Source organism: Anopheles coustani, chromosome 3, assembly GCF_943734705.1.
Source record: "Anopheles coustani chromosome 3, idAnoCousDA_361_x.2, whole genome shotgun sequence".
Lineage (NCBI taxonomy): Eukaryota > Metazoa > Arthropoda > Insecta > Diptera > Culicidae > Anopheles > Anopheles coustani.
In genome coordinates this window covers 7,261,972-7,276,938 of record NC_071288.1, presented here as the reverse complement: position 1 = coordinate 7,276,938, position 14,967 = coordinate 7,261,972, and the positions used below count along the sequence as shown (strand labels likewise).

The 14,967-nt window shown below is 47.3% G+C and overlaps 2 non-coding genes across 2 annotated transcripts; both read left to right on the top strand.

Annotated features, from left to right (window-relative positions):
- Positions 1 to 7,413: 7,413 nt before the first annotated feature.
- On the top strand, positions 7,414 to 7,486 carry Trnav-cac (transfer RNA valine (anticodon CAC)). The gene has a single exon. It is a non-coding gene; the product is annotated as a tRNA-Val (tRNA).
- Positions 7,487 to 13,872: 6,386 nt separating this feature from the next.
- On the top strand, positions 13,873 to 13,945 carry Trnav-aac (transfer RNA valine (anticodon AAC)). Its single transcript has one exon. It is a non-coding gene; the product is annotated as a tRNA-Val (tRNA).
- The last annotated feature ends 1,022 nt before the right edge of the window (positions 13,946 to 14,967 follow it).

Genomic DNA, 14,967 nt, shown 5'->3' with positions numbered 1-14,967 from the left:
CCAGGCACCGTTCGCGTTCGTATTTGGGACCACTGGCTTCCAACGTACACTGACCTACTAAACGGCATTGCGACGAACATGCGCTTCCCCGGGGCAGCAGGAATTTTCTTCGCCACTTTTGTTTCCCTTTGCCAAAGCTCTTGTTTTTATTCTGCACTTTTTACCATCGCTGCCTGGATTGCTGCTTGACAAATCAAAATCAAATAAATTTCCAATCAACCCGAGTTTAATCATTCTCACTACGCCTTCAGCTGGCCCCGTCCGTTTTCTCGGTATTTTGCCCATGTTTCCATTGCACTCGTCGCGGGAAGGAAGAAACGGGCCACCGAAAGCTGACGTTCCCGAAAAAAAAACCAGTAGCCAAAAGGGAAGTCGTCGTGTTTCTGCTCCCCAAGCCCACTGGTGCCGTTCAACCTGACCGTGATGCTGCTGAAGAGGAGAACGAGACTTCGGCGGACGACGAGCAAGACGCAAGAACCACAACCGCCCGGGGGACACTCGGTTCCTTATCTGGACAACCGCATCTGCTGGTGTCGCAACGCTAAATCAATTCGAAAGATGGTTCATTCGAATCGCTATCGGTTGCGTTCGATCGGGCGAAATTCGGTAGCCAGCGGATTTGGCAGATTTTCCGTATCATTGGAGGTTTTGGTTATTTATGTGTGTGTTTTCGTGTGCCTTTCTTCCTGAGTTCGCCCTCTTTCCAGAGGAGCCCGCTGAGCATCTAATGAGCAGAAGCGAATTGTTAAACGATCGGTTATAGAGTAATAAAAAAAAAGTGCTGGGAGTCCATGCTCGATAGGATCGTCGAGCGATAGACAATTTACCAAAAACAAAAATATCGATGTAGGAAAATTTAAACCGTTTCTTTTCCGCCATCCCGGAGAGTGTTGCAAGTAGGAAACCGTTGCGTGCGGCTGGTGGGTGAGTTTGTGTTCCACCTTTTCATCAATCATGGCCACCGGTGGCCAGAAACGCGCTGGCTTGCCGTCGGATGCTGTTGGCGAATTGGAATTCATTAGCGTTATTGAGACCAATGACTTGTCGTCTTAGCGATAGAGTAAATAAATTATGCCCACGTTTGGGGGACCCCGCGATCGGTGGCGATCGATTCGATCGATCGATTTGGTCCGACCAAGGTGTGACGTGGGTTCGGTGGCCACAATTGCGAGGAACTTTGCCCCCCCCCCCCCACCCGTTTGCATCCCCCGTTGGTGCCAGTTTTCCTTCATTCACTTCACCCGACGTTGAATCACCATGCAAACGGTAGCTGAGCCAGTGCTCGCTCGCATTGCAGCTATTCGTTTTACAAGTATATTAAGAGCTTCGAAGTGCACCACCTTCCCTGACGGGAGGGAGGAAAAAAATATACAAATGGCCCCAAACGTAGGGCGCAAAAAGGCTACAACGAGGCAAGACAAACTGCCAATAAACTCCCCGACTCCCAGGGGATCGTGAAAGCGAGCGAGCCGCGATTGATACACGAACGGCACGAAACCAACCGTCTGAACGCCCGAACGCCGGTTCGCGAAGGCAAACAACCAGAGAGGTAGTAATAAATTATAATACAAGATAAATTTAATTTACATTTACACTTTTATGTTAATATAATAATCTAATTTTCCCAATGTAAACGCTGCCCTTCGAATCGTGCAGGGATTTTCCGTCGCGGGTTCGATCGTTCGTTTTGTCCCGCTGTGTCTTGGTCGGTTATCGTTCGATCTGCTACTACTACTCGATCCATGTTGCCGGAGACGGTCGTGAGGAAATAGGTGTTCTTTAGGTTTGTTTGTTCTAGGTTTATTAAGAGTGGTATGTAGTTTTTTTAGAGTTGCGCTTAGACGATCATTGGAAATATATCAATTTAAAACAATGTAATATATTAATGATCCGAACCAAATGACCCTAGTTTTAGAAAATTATATTTGTATATTCCACTGCATACTAGCTGCAACTAAGGAAAATAATATTTGTTTATTGTTCAATATGAAAACGTAAATGAGTTACATTCTGTATCATTGACTTTGAATGAATTAAAGTTCACGTTTCCTTCCTTCTCACATACTAAATAAAAGACTCATTTTATCGCACGGAAGCTTAATGAGTCACTGTAGGGAAAGTATTTAATTAGACAGTAATAACTCCAGCTCCCGCTTCATCAATTGTCGGGTGCAAAGGAAGTGCGCCGAGTAATAAATGTTTCACGTTGGTCTGAAACCTACCGTCTGAGGAGGGCTATTGGCGATTTACGCAACACGCCGCCGCGGCACTCCTTCCGAAGCCTATCGGACAGTCACGGTTGGAGCGGTAATGGCCATCAGGCCCTCGCAAAAGTGAGCCCCGACCCAGGGTTATAAAAGGGTATGTGGCTTGTGTTTGGCTATAAATAAACTCCTTCACGCCCGGCACATCTAACACACTCCCTTGGAGGGTGGAGGGACGGTGGTGCGGATCGGTGTCCCGGTGGCGATCGATCCTTACCCCGCCGCCCAAACACGAGCATGCCTGTAATCTCGGGCCCCATTGGACGGGCCCGGTTGGCTGGCCGGTAATTAAAATATACTAATGAGCTAATAAATGTTTGAATAAATTGTTGACAAGCATGATTTATTAATTGATTATTTCTCAACAAAATGGCTTGACGGTTCGGGTCGGCGCAGGCAAGCTCACCGTTGTCCGTCCGTCTCGTCGGTTGCAGGCATGTCTTGCTCGGTCGAGACTCACCTGACTCGAGGAATATGGCAAAATGCAACGCAGCCTGCCAGGTTCCCGGCCGTGTGGTGCACGTTTTGCTCGGGGCCGGCAGCGTTCGCCGGGAACGACGTATGCCGCGGAGATGCTCGCGCGAGACGTTGGCCACGGGAGACGTCACGTTTTTGCCTTGTGCACATTCGCTAATGATAATAATATCAATGACAATAAAAATAAGCTGGCTCGAAGCTGTTTGTTGTGCTTAGCGCGTTCCCCGTGTGGAGGACGCCTACAGTGTGGAACGAAAATATGTCAATGTTGAAAAAGCGAACAAAATGTGGTTACAAATACGGATTGAATTAATAATCTGATGCTGATTTCTTTCTGATTTCTTTTAAATCTGATTCCTTCATTTTTATGTCATTGAAATTAATGGAAAAGATATCAGGGAAAGGATACGACGAAAGGATTAGAAGAAAGGGTTGTTTTGGAAAGTTTTCGCTTGGGTTGGTCAAGTGATTTTGGATCTAGTCCAAAGTCTAGTCTTTTAAAATTCTTAATAAAACACAATAGAAATAACTTTAACTAAAGTTAGAGATACATAATTTGGTTTTTGGATTTTCGTGTGATCATAGTTGGGATAAATTTAAGATTTTAGTTGAAAAACAAACAACTAGTCCATTTTTAGGCTCAGCACTGTTTCGCCACAAGTTCACTTTGTTGCGTCCTCAGATGCGCGACATGCAGCAAAAATCCGTTCCAGCTTGTTTACCTCCCTTTCCAGCGGCTCGGAACCCCGGATCGGTAGCGGTGTGGTGGTTGGAGCTTGGTTGCTTCGATAAATCATCCGAAAATGTCCTTCTACCTGTTGCCACTCCATCCAGGAGCGGAATCGACCGGCTGACGAACGGAAACCGGCAATGGCGACGGTGCAAAGCAGAAATGCAATCGAGCAGGGCCGGCCACAAGAACAAAACACTGCTAATTTGAAGCTGCCCGTCCGCGGAATCGATCCATCGCCGTCCGTCCCGGGCCGAGCGGCATCGATCGATCGGACGTCATTTTGGCTCGCCTAACGCGGTCGCGATCCGTGCGAACAATGGATCGCTTTCAGCTGGGAGTTGCAGAAATGGCGGCGCTGTGCGTGGCCTGGACACTAAATGCACCACAAGTGCGCTGCAAACGCTGCAACGCTACGCGCGATTGTTATCGCGGCCCATTCGAGGGACAGCTCGGAAGGAGGCTGCACTCTTAGCCGAACCAATTGATTTATTTCTGTGCGTTGCGTTGCGAGGCCCCGGATCGAACGGATCGATCGAACCGCTGGGCCGGGGCAAAACCGGAGCGGAGCGCAGTCGATGCGACAGGATCGTTATCTGGGCGGATCGATCTGTCAAAACGTTGCCCTCAAACGGCGGACGTTTGGACGGGACGGCGAAGAAATGCAGTCGCTCGAACGGATCGCCGGATTCAGGGGCCAGCGGAAGAAGTGGGCCAGCAGTGGGAGGGTGGGAATCATTGAAAGTCGCGTCTAAGATTGAGCATATAAATTAATTTAATTGATTCCACCCGTTGCAGCGGCCTACTTGCGACCGTTTAACCGTTTTTCTCCGACTTCAGCAAAACCGTTACGGTCTCGGCGAGGAGTTGGAAAACCGTCAACAAACACATACACCCAGATGAACACACATTCGGCCCGGGTTGCTACGGCACGGTCTGCATTTAGCCGCGTTTTCGCTTATAAAGAGATCAAAATCGGACCGTCGTTCATTGAATTTATTTATACACAGATCAAATTGCTGCCCCGTAAAGTCTCACGTCCCGGCGACCCGGCCAAGTCGTTGGGCCCAGCGTTGTGGGTGTGCGGAGATAAATGATGCATATAACATGGCATATTACCGAAGGCGCAAAACGGTTCGTTTGAGAGTGGGGTTTTTTTTTCAAGCCAACGTAACGCTTTCGGTTGCCGTTTGTCGATCGTGCGACAACCGTGTCCCGTGGGAGGTGTTGGGAGCGATCCCAGCGAAATAAAGTGGTGGCTTAAATAAAGTGGTCTATATTCGTGCCACTTCGTGTCACCGGTTTGGGTGCTTGAGCAAATGATGATTTATTTACAGGATCTTTATCCATAATCTTGTTGATGGAGAGTTGCTCGTAGGAAATAGGATATTTGAAGGAATTTTCTTTAGTGTATGACCTAGAAGACTAATAAAGATATAGCGCTTGCGGACAATTCAACATTATCATAATGCCTATTCTGAAAAAAAAAATTTAAGACAAGCCAACGTGAAAAAAATGTGAAAATGTTTATAAAATACATTAAATATTGCCACTACATCAAACATTACAAACAATTTAGTTTAAAATCTAAGAAATAAGTTTAAGTAAGTTCACAAACAACACACCTCGTTTGAAATTGAAGGAAGTGAAGAATCTATTTATACCACGAAGCAACTAGATAACTAGATTAAAATATTATGGTCGCACTTTAATTCATACCTACATAAATTCCTCGCTCAGGTTGACAAAGACGTAAAAATGCGCGGGCCTTGTGCGGCCGAGTTTGCAGGAACAAAACGGCACATGTTTTCCTAAACGTAGCCATGTTGCAACATGGCCAAAGCCGTGCCGATGTCAGCCCCGTGGCGTTGGGGCGTTGCATCATGCACCCTGCATCGGAGTTGCGGTTTCTTTTTCTCGCGCCCGATCGCGATCGCGCTCGATGGCGCGGCCATAAACGCCAACGTGCGGACGAAGAAACGAACCGGCAGCGTCCCGATCGGTCACAATAAATTCCCGTCAAAGCGAGCAATCAAGCACACAATATTGGCGATAAAAATCTCACCTCGACGGATCGCCCGGGCTCTGGAGTGCGCGGTGTTGGCGGCACAGGTTGCCGAGTTGAGCCGAGCTTTCGCGGAGCTTATCTCGGGCCGGATCTTGCGCACGTTTGGCGAGCAAAATGGCGATCGGTGGCCATTTACCGGACCGGGAGATTTGTTATTCCTAATAGTTTTTGCTCAATAGTCCCGCTGGTCCTGCTGGTCCGTTCGCGGAACGCGAGGTCTGGGCGTCGATTGCAATCGGGACTCGGGACGAACCTCGGGCCCCTGGCATGACCGAGATCGATGGGCGCTCGTTTTTCCTCCGAATGGAAGCTTTCTTTTCCCGTTAAACTTCTGACAGATTGAAAATAAATTTTCTACCATTTTCCATTCGGTTTCGGCTCGAACGATCGTCACTTTTCCGTACACTGACGTGCAATCGAACGATCGATCGATCATTTTACCTTTTTGAAATTTATTTTATATCCCATCTATCTCTTTCCCTCACACACAATTTCTCCCATTAACGATTCCAGCAAAGGTAGTAACGGAAAAAATTGTCACACATCAGCAATGCTGGGGAAGGTCCTTGTCTACACCACAAACGCACTAAAGATTGTTCGATCGGTAAAGCGTTCGGTTTTCAAGCGACAGAACACGCAATCATCACTGGTAGCAAAAATAAATAAAAAAGATTACTCAGATAGTATGGAATGAAAAAGGGTGGAAATGTGTTCGCAGCATCCCACACACACGCGCTTAATTTACGATCGGATTGTGAAGCAGTTTAGAAGCCTATACGGCACTGTTTCGTTAATTAATTGGCCCGGGATAGGCACGCGGGTAATGAGCTGGAATGAAATTCATTTGCTCCAGGACGATAGCCTGGCGGATCGATGAAATTTCCCCACGGTTGTTTTGTTTCGCTGTCCGCTTTTCCTACACCCTGCCAGCAGTGAGGAAAGGAAATTCCGGACGCAGGTTGCGTGCACGGGCGAGCGTGTTTTTGATCCGATGTTTATGGCATTGAGTGGGTTGAGGTGATTTCAGTTAATTTTCAGCGCTTCGCTTCTGGTGTTGGGGTCGGCTCGGGTGCCTTGGTGCTTCCCACACCACGCCAAACCCGACCGACGGTGCACCGGTCGACGTGGAGGCTCCCAGATCCATATCTTGATGAGAAGGAGTTAATTTTGTGTCGTTGGGGCTTTATTGTTAATTTTGTCTCTCCCGATTAGATGCTCTTTCTCCGTCGGGTCGACGAGGTGGACGTGGAAGTGTGCATGCCAATAATCATAAAGATTCGATAACGATTTAACAAGCAACGGTTTCACCGCTCCGCCGAGTCCGGTCCGACAACTCCGGAGATCCAGCCTGGTGCGATGACTCCACGTCCAGTTGCCGTTTGGCGTTTTCTTCCTTTCGCGCCAGGAAACCGATCCGGATCCGCTGGCGATCGATTTTCTTGTGTTGTGACTGAATGTAATTTACGGCTTCATCGGGGCTTCATCGTTTTCACCCCTCTCCCCGAGAAGCGCCGCATTCGGTCGTTTTAGTTTTATTACTCTTCCAATCCGATGATCGCTATGTGTTTGATAACCATATACAGTATAATTTTACGACGATATCTTTTGTTTTCGATGCGTTATAGGTTTATGGCGATTTTTTTTACCTCCGCTACAGCAAGTTGGGTTTTATTGTGCCCGTGTTTGATTAGATTTCACTTCCTTTTGACATTTACTGCTCTAATTTGGTTTGTTTTTCGCTTATGTTAACCCTTCTCAGTATCGCACGGTGCCGCTTGGTTACGCGGAATTTATTTTTAATCGTTCGTAAACAGCTTTGGAAAAGGTTAAACTAGTCGAACATCAGGTTCATTATAATACACCAGTTGCTCATCGTTTCCGTAGTGTAGCGGTTATCACGTCTGCTTCACACGCAGAAGGTCCCCGGTTCGAGCCCGGGCGGAAACAACTATGGTACTAGGTTTTTTTTTTTAAGATGGAGGACGATATCAACCTATCAATTATGGAACAGAAAGAAGTTTCTATTGAATTGATTTATCAGTTTCAATGCTCACGCCAAAAATGATTTAAAAGCTCTTGTACTTATTGACAGCAGCCATCTGAATGTGTCGAGGAAGAAATATGTTCGATTTTTTAATTAGCCCTTGGTGTCGTAACATCGCAGCGAATTAAATTATTCTGCCAACCGCTTGAGAGTCGGAGAATCGCATATCTAATCGCAAATTAATTTTTAAGCTCCTTGCCAAATCATCAATGGATAAGAATAGAAGGAATAAAGAAATCTTTCTAACAAACGAGAGTGGCAAACATTGGCAAGACTTCCCCAACGGCACGACCGAACGGTCGAGTCCGGTCATCCAATTAGACAATTTCTCGGAAAACTAATGAGCCACCGTGATACAACAGCCTATTTTATTTATATTGCTCCACATAAATTCAACGGCCAACTGGGTGAGAAAGCAAACCGATTCTCGTGATGCTGGTCGAAGGTTTAGTACGGTCTTGGTCGGGATAGTGAGCGAAGCCTTCGCGGGGACCCTACCAGGGAACCGTATTTAAATTAATATATTATCGTCATCGGGTGGACGAAGGCTCCGGTGCGGGTTCGAGTCGAGGAAACAGTCAAAATAATAATCGCCGCATCGTCCGGGATAATTCTTCTCGTTCCACGGCCTCGAGAAAACGGTAGCCTCAAACCTGATTCTCTGACGGATCGGGATCCTGTGCCACCGAGCTATCCGCAGATCGTTCGCCACTGATTAGTCCAATCCGGGACGAGATCAACCACGAAGTCGATAACGAATTTGGGTGCTACCGAAATTTATTTCCACCCCATCCGCGCCCATCCGCTCTCCTTCTGCCACGCACGAATCTTTTCCGATCCACCTCCGGCAGGAGGCAGGCTGAAGATCTAACACCGAGGACGTGATCCGCCGGCGGCTAATGAGGACGAGGATCCGTTCGGGTGCGCCATCGCCATGCGGTCAGTCAGCAACCGCTGGGAGCAGCATGGCATTGCACGAGCATAGATTGGGCCGATTTGATTGATGTAATTTATGGTTCTGGCGGTGGCGAGTTCGATCTACCGAGCGCGCGCGAACAACTGACGCAAGGGGACGCAACATAAAATTTATATTCCTATTTGTACCTCATGAATATTTGATGCCCGATCGCAAGCTAGATCATTCCACTCGATCCCCATTGCGGGCGGTTGGGTTTCCTCTCCTGGCGCGTCCTGATTACCGTTTAACCAGTGTTTCGTCGGAATTGAGACCTTTTGGAATGAAGGCTTTAATGATGATAATGAAACGGGAAAAGGCATACAGGCAAGGCGAGAGAGTAGGGAAAGAATACAAGAGAATACAAATGCCATACACCGGTAGGACAATCTTTCTGGAGCAGATCCGCGCATTCCGGGCACGCCGCGGGCGAATCAGGTCTAGCTGGACGCCCGGTGGCATTCTGGATTAATTAATCATGCCCGCAGTGCGTCGCCAACGTTGGCCTGTGTAACGGAGCGAATTAAAGGGGTGTGGAGTTCGATGGCGTACCAAATCGAACGTTCGAAGTCTTGTGACCTGTTCTCTTCCCTTTATTTCTGTTTTTTTTTGTTCTCTTCATTTGCCCTCCCACATCTGCCTTAGCGAAGGGCTGGCTGCTTCCACCGAAGATCGGTTCTATTTCCCGGAACACAGGTAGTCTTGACTTTTCGGAAAATTGTTCTTGTTATGATAATTTATGATCTGATAAGTCGCTCCGGACAACGGTAGCATTCTTTTCGCGTTCGGTCTGCGACCTTTTTCGGGTTTTCCAATCTCATTCCGTGCAAGGAGTCGCGTAAGACATTCGTTATTAGTTAATACGCTAGTTCGTTGTCTTTTATCATTTGTTACTGTTTTTATTTTCTTCTTCGCCGTTTTCCGTTTCGTAACACGACTGGTCCGGTCTTACGTTCTCCCTCCGTACTCTAAAATCCTGATCGGAGCGGGGGATCTCCTGGAAGCTTGACACGATTAACAAAATTGTTATTAGAGGTATGCGTTAATTGGAAGGAATTCAGGAGCCCTGTGTTCGGTAGAACTGGATCGTGTGTTTGCTACTTGCATTTTCTTCATTTATTTCTTTGCTGAGCCCCTGCCCCTGCTCTTGCCTCCGTGCGCACCGCGACAGCGGAAAGATCGATGCAAAGCAGCGAAATAGATCGTTTGTCTTGTCAGTTTGCTTGCTGGGCCGCGATAACGATTGGTATGTTGTAACAACTTATTCTTCCTCAACGAACATTACCAACGTACGGTAGCGAACGTCCGGTGGAATGTTCGTTTTGCTGAGTAGGAGTTCGGGTCTTCATTTCTTAGCATTATTAAATAAACATAACATATTGAATTCTTTAGATAATTGTGTAAAACGAAGGATTGAGCAGAGTCGTTATAAACTTCTAAACAAAATTAAGAGCTTTGAATGAAATCCTTCTCTTGTCTAGGATTCACCTTTAGGGTACTGTGCTCCAATATAAAATTGAATAAAAGTTGTTGGCCGTTGTGATTTATAGCAGTTTGCTGAAGTAATTGATTTAGGGATTGATAATTTACGCTGTTTAATTCCATAACCTTTTTTATCAATGACACGAAGTAGATCCTAGCGTAAAGAATCGCTTATTAAAGAAATCCTTTTCACAGTTTTTTATCGTTCTCGTAGTGGGATTAATGACATTCCATTGCTACGAATAGAATCGTGCCTTTCTTCCTTTAACGATGTCCACTCCAAAGCGAACTAGGAGAATGAAAGCTTTAATGGTCAATCGATTTGTACGGCTCGCGACGAGGGCCTTCGGCCGAAAGCAAAGTGTGATCCTTTTGGCCGGCAAAAGTTTCCCACACCCTAGGCCGGACGATCATTCATTCATTCGATGGTCCATAATTTCATTCATTCGCACGACAGGGCGCGGCATACTCCCCTCCCTCCGCGTTGGTCCTTTCGGAAAATACCTGCCACCATTCCCGAACCGTGCGTTAACTTGTTTCAATTAAAAAGGAACCCTCTCAGTTCGGATTTGTACGTCTGTGTGTGTGTGTACTGCGTTTAAGTGTTCCTTTTTCCCCGTTCACAAAGGCAAGAAAAAGACCCATTTCGTGGGTCGTAAAAATTTACGACCCGCTCATAACCAGGCCACATAACGATCCGGCCGGTTTTCATTGCCGCTTCGCTTCATGCAGCCCTTCGCACGTACAAATCCATTGATCACTATGGATTCAATCGGGGGAAGAAAGTTTCATGGCTTCATTGAGCAGGACATTGGGTGACGAGTTCGATTGCAATTAATTTCCCAGGCCGAACAATTCGGAGGGAAACCGAATCTTCGAAGCGAAGCTCATTCAGCGGAGTGTAAAGAGTAGCGATAGCAGCGCACCGGAGCTTGGCTGGGCATCGGATTCGAGGCTCTTAAAGAACAACGGGCCCGCGCTTGACCGGTCCTTCCATTGTGTCCTAGACAGAGGCCACGGCGAAGAAGAGACAGTCAAAATAGATGGTCACTCTATTCCTGCTGCTTCCTCCTTACCAGCGAGGAAGCAGTGAAAGAATATTTTGTGACTTTAATCCAACGATTCTTTGCGATAGTGTGCCAAGAAGCGGTAACATTACTTGGTCCGTAGGTGATTTATGATGTGGCACAAGCAAACGCTCCAACGCGAACAATCGGTCGTGTTTCTTGGCGATTGAACTGTAACTTTTGGTCGTACGCTATTGAGGCTCACTTGAGATCATGTGTGCACACAAAGGGCAGAAGGGTGAGAAAGTTCATAGTTTTGCTTCAGTTTTTTCGATAGGAAATAGACCACGCGTCTTTAAATTGATTTATACGATCAGGAGAGGATTTATTGAGGGATTAAAACACTTTGTTTTGCTTGTGTTGTGTTAAAGAATCTCCTTGGAGCAAAACGATCCATTTTGGTTGTTTGATCTATTTGGTACACAAGAAACGACAATGTTATGCTATAATATTCATGAATATCTCTCCAAACATCTAATTTGACTGGATATTTGGTTAAGTTCTGCGTTTGCAGAAGAAGATAGCTTTCGCCAAGGTTGAAACTTAAAATGTTTTGAATATTAATTTCCATCAAACAGATAACATCCCAAACTCCTCTTCGGAATGGGTTTGAACAACTTTATTCGCTCGTGTTCAGCCGAACCATCATTCCACCTAGACACAGAAGATCGACAGAAAAGTCGTCCGATCGAGCACGGGCGTCAATTAATAGTCAACCGCACTTCCGCTTGTTGGATGAAATCTGACTTCCGGCGCACGCAGTGTTCGACGGTATCGTCGTGGAAAGAAATTGGAAGGACTGGTTGGAAGACACTTCGTGGGCTCCGAATTTGGTTTCTCCACGCGATCGTTTCGAACGCACGGTCGTGCTGTGGATGCTGAGGAATATCAACGAACCGCAGCGTCAGGTTCGGACAAGACGGGGGCAATTAATTTTGCTCGCTCGTTTGACTTTTATTTGGCTACCACCACCACCACCGCCACCGCCGTGGCTACCCGCCGTGCACCGTACACCCTGATGGGCATAGGATTTCGGTGTTCCGGGCGCGGACATCGTGTCCCGGGGTGGGAAGCCGCACGCATGGTAGCAGCATCCAATTAAAATAAAATAAAACAATTGCTACCAACGTTCGCGCTCCGGTCCGAGCGGGTTTTGAAGAGGGTTCGACAGTGGGTTTGGACGTTTGGGACGAGTTGTTTTGTTTGCTTTTCCTTCGCCGGGGTTTTTCGGTGCTCGTAACCCGTTCCGGCGTGCCCGTTTCGGCGTCGAAATCGATCGAACAAAACCCTCGGCGGGCAGATCCTCCACTCTCCGCCTCACCTGCGACAAAAAAAGAGCCCCATCCGAACTCGATCGAAGCGTTTGAAGGTGATCGCGGGGGGGAATTTCGGGCTCGCCTGGGGGGTTTTCCACTCGTCGTCGTCGTTCTCTCCAAAGTCCAACTTTCGTCGCCTTCGTTCGTGTGCTCGTTAGGCGATGCCCCGGTCAAGATGAAGATGGTATCATTAGGCAGCCACCCTGCCACCGTTTTATGCTCCCCTCCGATTCGGCCCACCTTCCCGGCCGATAAGGGAGTGTTATTTTCCTTTCATTTCCGCGCGAGGGGAAAAAGAATGGAACTCCGGACTGGCTGCCGCTGCTGCTGCTGGTGTTGAACGGTGTTTGAACGGTGGTCGTCGGTAGTTAAAAGTGAAGTGCAAACTGAAATATGTTGAAAGTTGTGAAGCATCGATTAACGATCGCGATCGTGATACGCCGGCCTGGGAGGCGGGGATTAGGCGGGAAGGAGAAGGAAGGCGAGCGTGCGGCGGGAAGGGTTCGAGAGTGAAGGTGGTTGACAATTCCATAGGTTACCTCGGGCGTGCTTATGGTAGCAAAACGGGAAAGGGAAATTTTCGACTCCGGAGCGGTTAAATGCCAGACATGTTGCTCACCGGAGGAAATGGTGGCGGGAAAGCCGCCAGAAATTGGCACCAAGTGCACCAGCGTGGCGGAGCGAGGGGGCATCAGAAAAAGGTTATTCGGATTTATCGCTGCTAATTGGGATAATAAATTGTCCTCTTTAAGGGTTGCAGGGATCGGAAAGCGATCGAATGGCAGTTACGAAAGCAAAACAAAAAAAAGGTAAAGACCCACGATCACCGGTTCGGGCTGACGGTGGAAGGTGTATTTTGGCGGGAGTGAACGAGTGAGGTTCTGATAATTGTGCAAAACGCTAGCTGGCGCAACTACCGGTGTTCTGCGCAGCGCTCAGGTGCCCTTCATTCCGGCTGGCGAAAGGGCGAAAGATTATCCTTAATCGCCATTTTTGGGTGCCGAGCACGGTTCCCTTTCGCCGCAAGAAAGCGCGGAAAAGTACGCCTTGGAGGATGCGTTAGCATACATGCGCAAGCACGCCCGAGTCAGTCTGCGATGCGTTTTGTAAAACAAGATTGGCAAATAAATGGGCAATTGATAGTGGAAAGGGGAAATTGTTTTACGTCGTTAATTGAAGGTGGATTTTTGGATTTTGGTCAATAACAATCGTCCAAAACGGAGGAATCAAGGAAATTCTTGTGTGTTTATAACTGTGCTCATACTAAAACAATTTACACACCCCTAAAGCTTTGCATTTCTATTGGTAATTTGTTATTGAAGTGTCGAAGACAGCATAAAAGGAACTCTCGAAAAATCACCTTCAATTGAAAAATATTTTAGGCAAATGTAAAATTTATACCAGAAAACACTTCTTTGTAAGAATCTTTTTATTGTATGTATATTTTTTTAAATCTCGATCAGACAGCTGTTTCCGTGGTGTAGTGGTTATCACATCCGCCTAACACGCGGAAGGCCCCCGGTTCGATCCCGGGCGGAAACATGTGTTTTATTTGACATATCGTTGGTTTCTTTTGATCAAAACCAAATTGATGAAGTGAGAAAAATGTTAGAAATATTTTTTATATTATCTCAATGAAGTTGAACTATCGGATTGCCATCGATAAACATACAAATTTTCCCTTTTTGCGATTAGCATAAACTTAAACCAATGCAGTTTACAATATCCATACGATAAACAATTTAAGTAAACAATACCCGCGAACAATAAATCATTCAGCAGCCAGTTCTCCAGAGATCAACGCACACCGATAAACCCATTGCCCTGTCTCAAGTCACCCCAACACCCGCCCGCTGGAGCAAACAAGGGGTAGAGAATGCGTGTCGTTGCCCAGTTCCGATCCGCCTCCCTCCCCCAACGAGCATATAAGTAATTTTCGGACTCATTTTCCTGCCAACCGTAACCGAGAAGGAGCAAAACGACCCGGGCCGAGAGCCTCGGGGCACACGATCGTGGAGGGATAATTTTTGCGAGCCACGCAAACGACTCATTGTAATACATGCACCCTTAAATGGGAGCAAATATGTGTAAAATCATTGATGGGCCGCCGTATTTGGAAGTGAACCGATAAACCGATTTGTGTAAGTGCACACTGTTTTAGCCTCATACACGCGCGTGTGTGTGTGTGTGTACGCGTATGTGCGAGGAAGCGAAAGAAAAGCGGCGGGCCGTTGGTTTGCATTCGAGTTTCCAGCCCTAAACGGGGAACGCTGGCAAATAAATGGCTCGCCAAGATTATCTCGCTGTGTCCTTTTTTGGCGCACCTTTAACGCACACGGCAAATGGCCTTCCACTGCACGATCACACGCGTGTGTGTGCGTGTGTATGTATGCCAACACAGGCGTGCAGCTAGTTGCGTATGCGCAGCGCATGGGGGCGCACTGCTTGTTTGCAGAACGGTGCTGTACAACATTCCAGCCAGCTCGAGGGAAGCGCATGGAAGGATTCTCAATGGCCTCCTGCCCGCCATCCCCCCGTCATGGAGGGGGAAGAAGACACGGCAA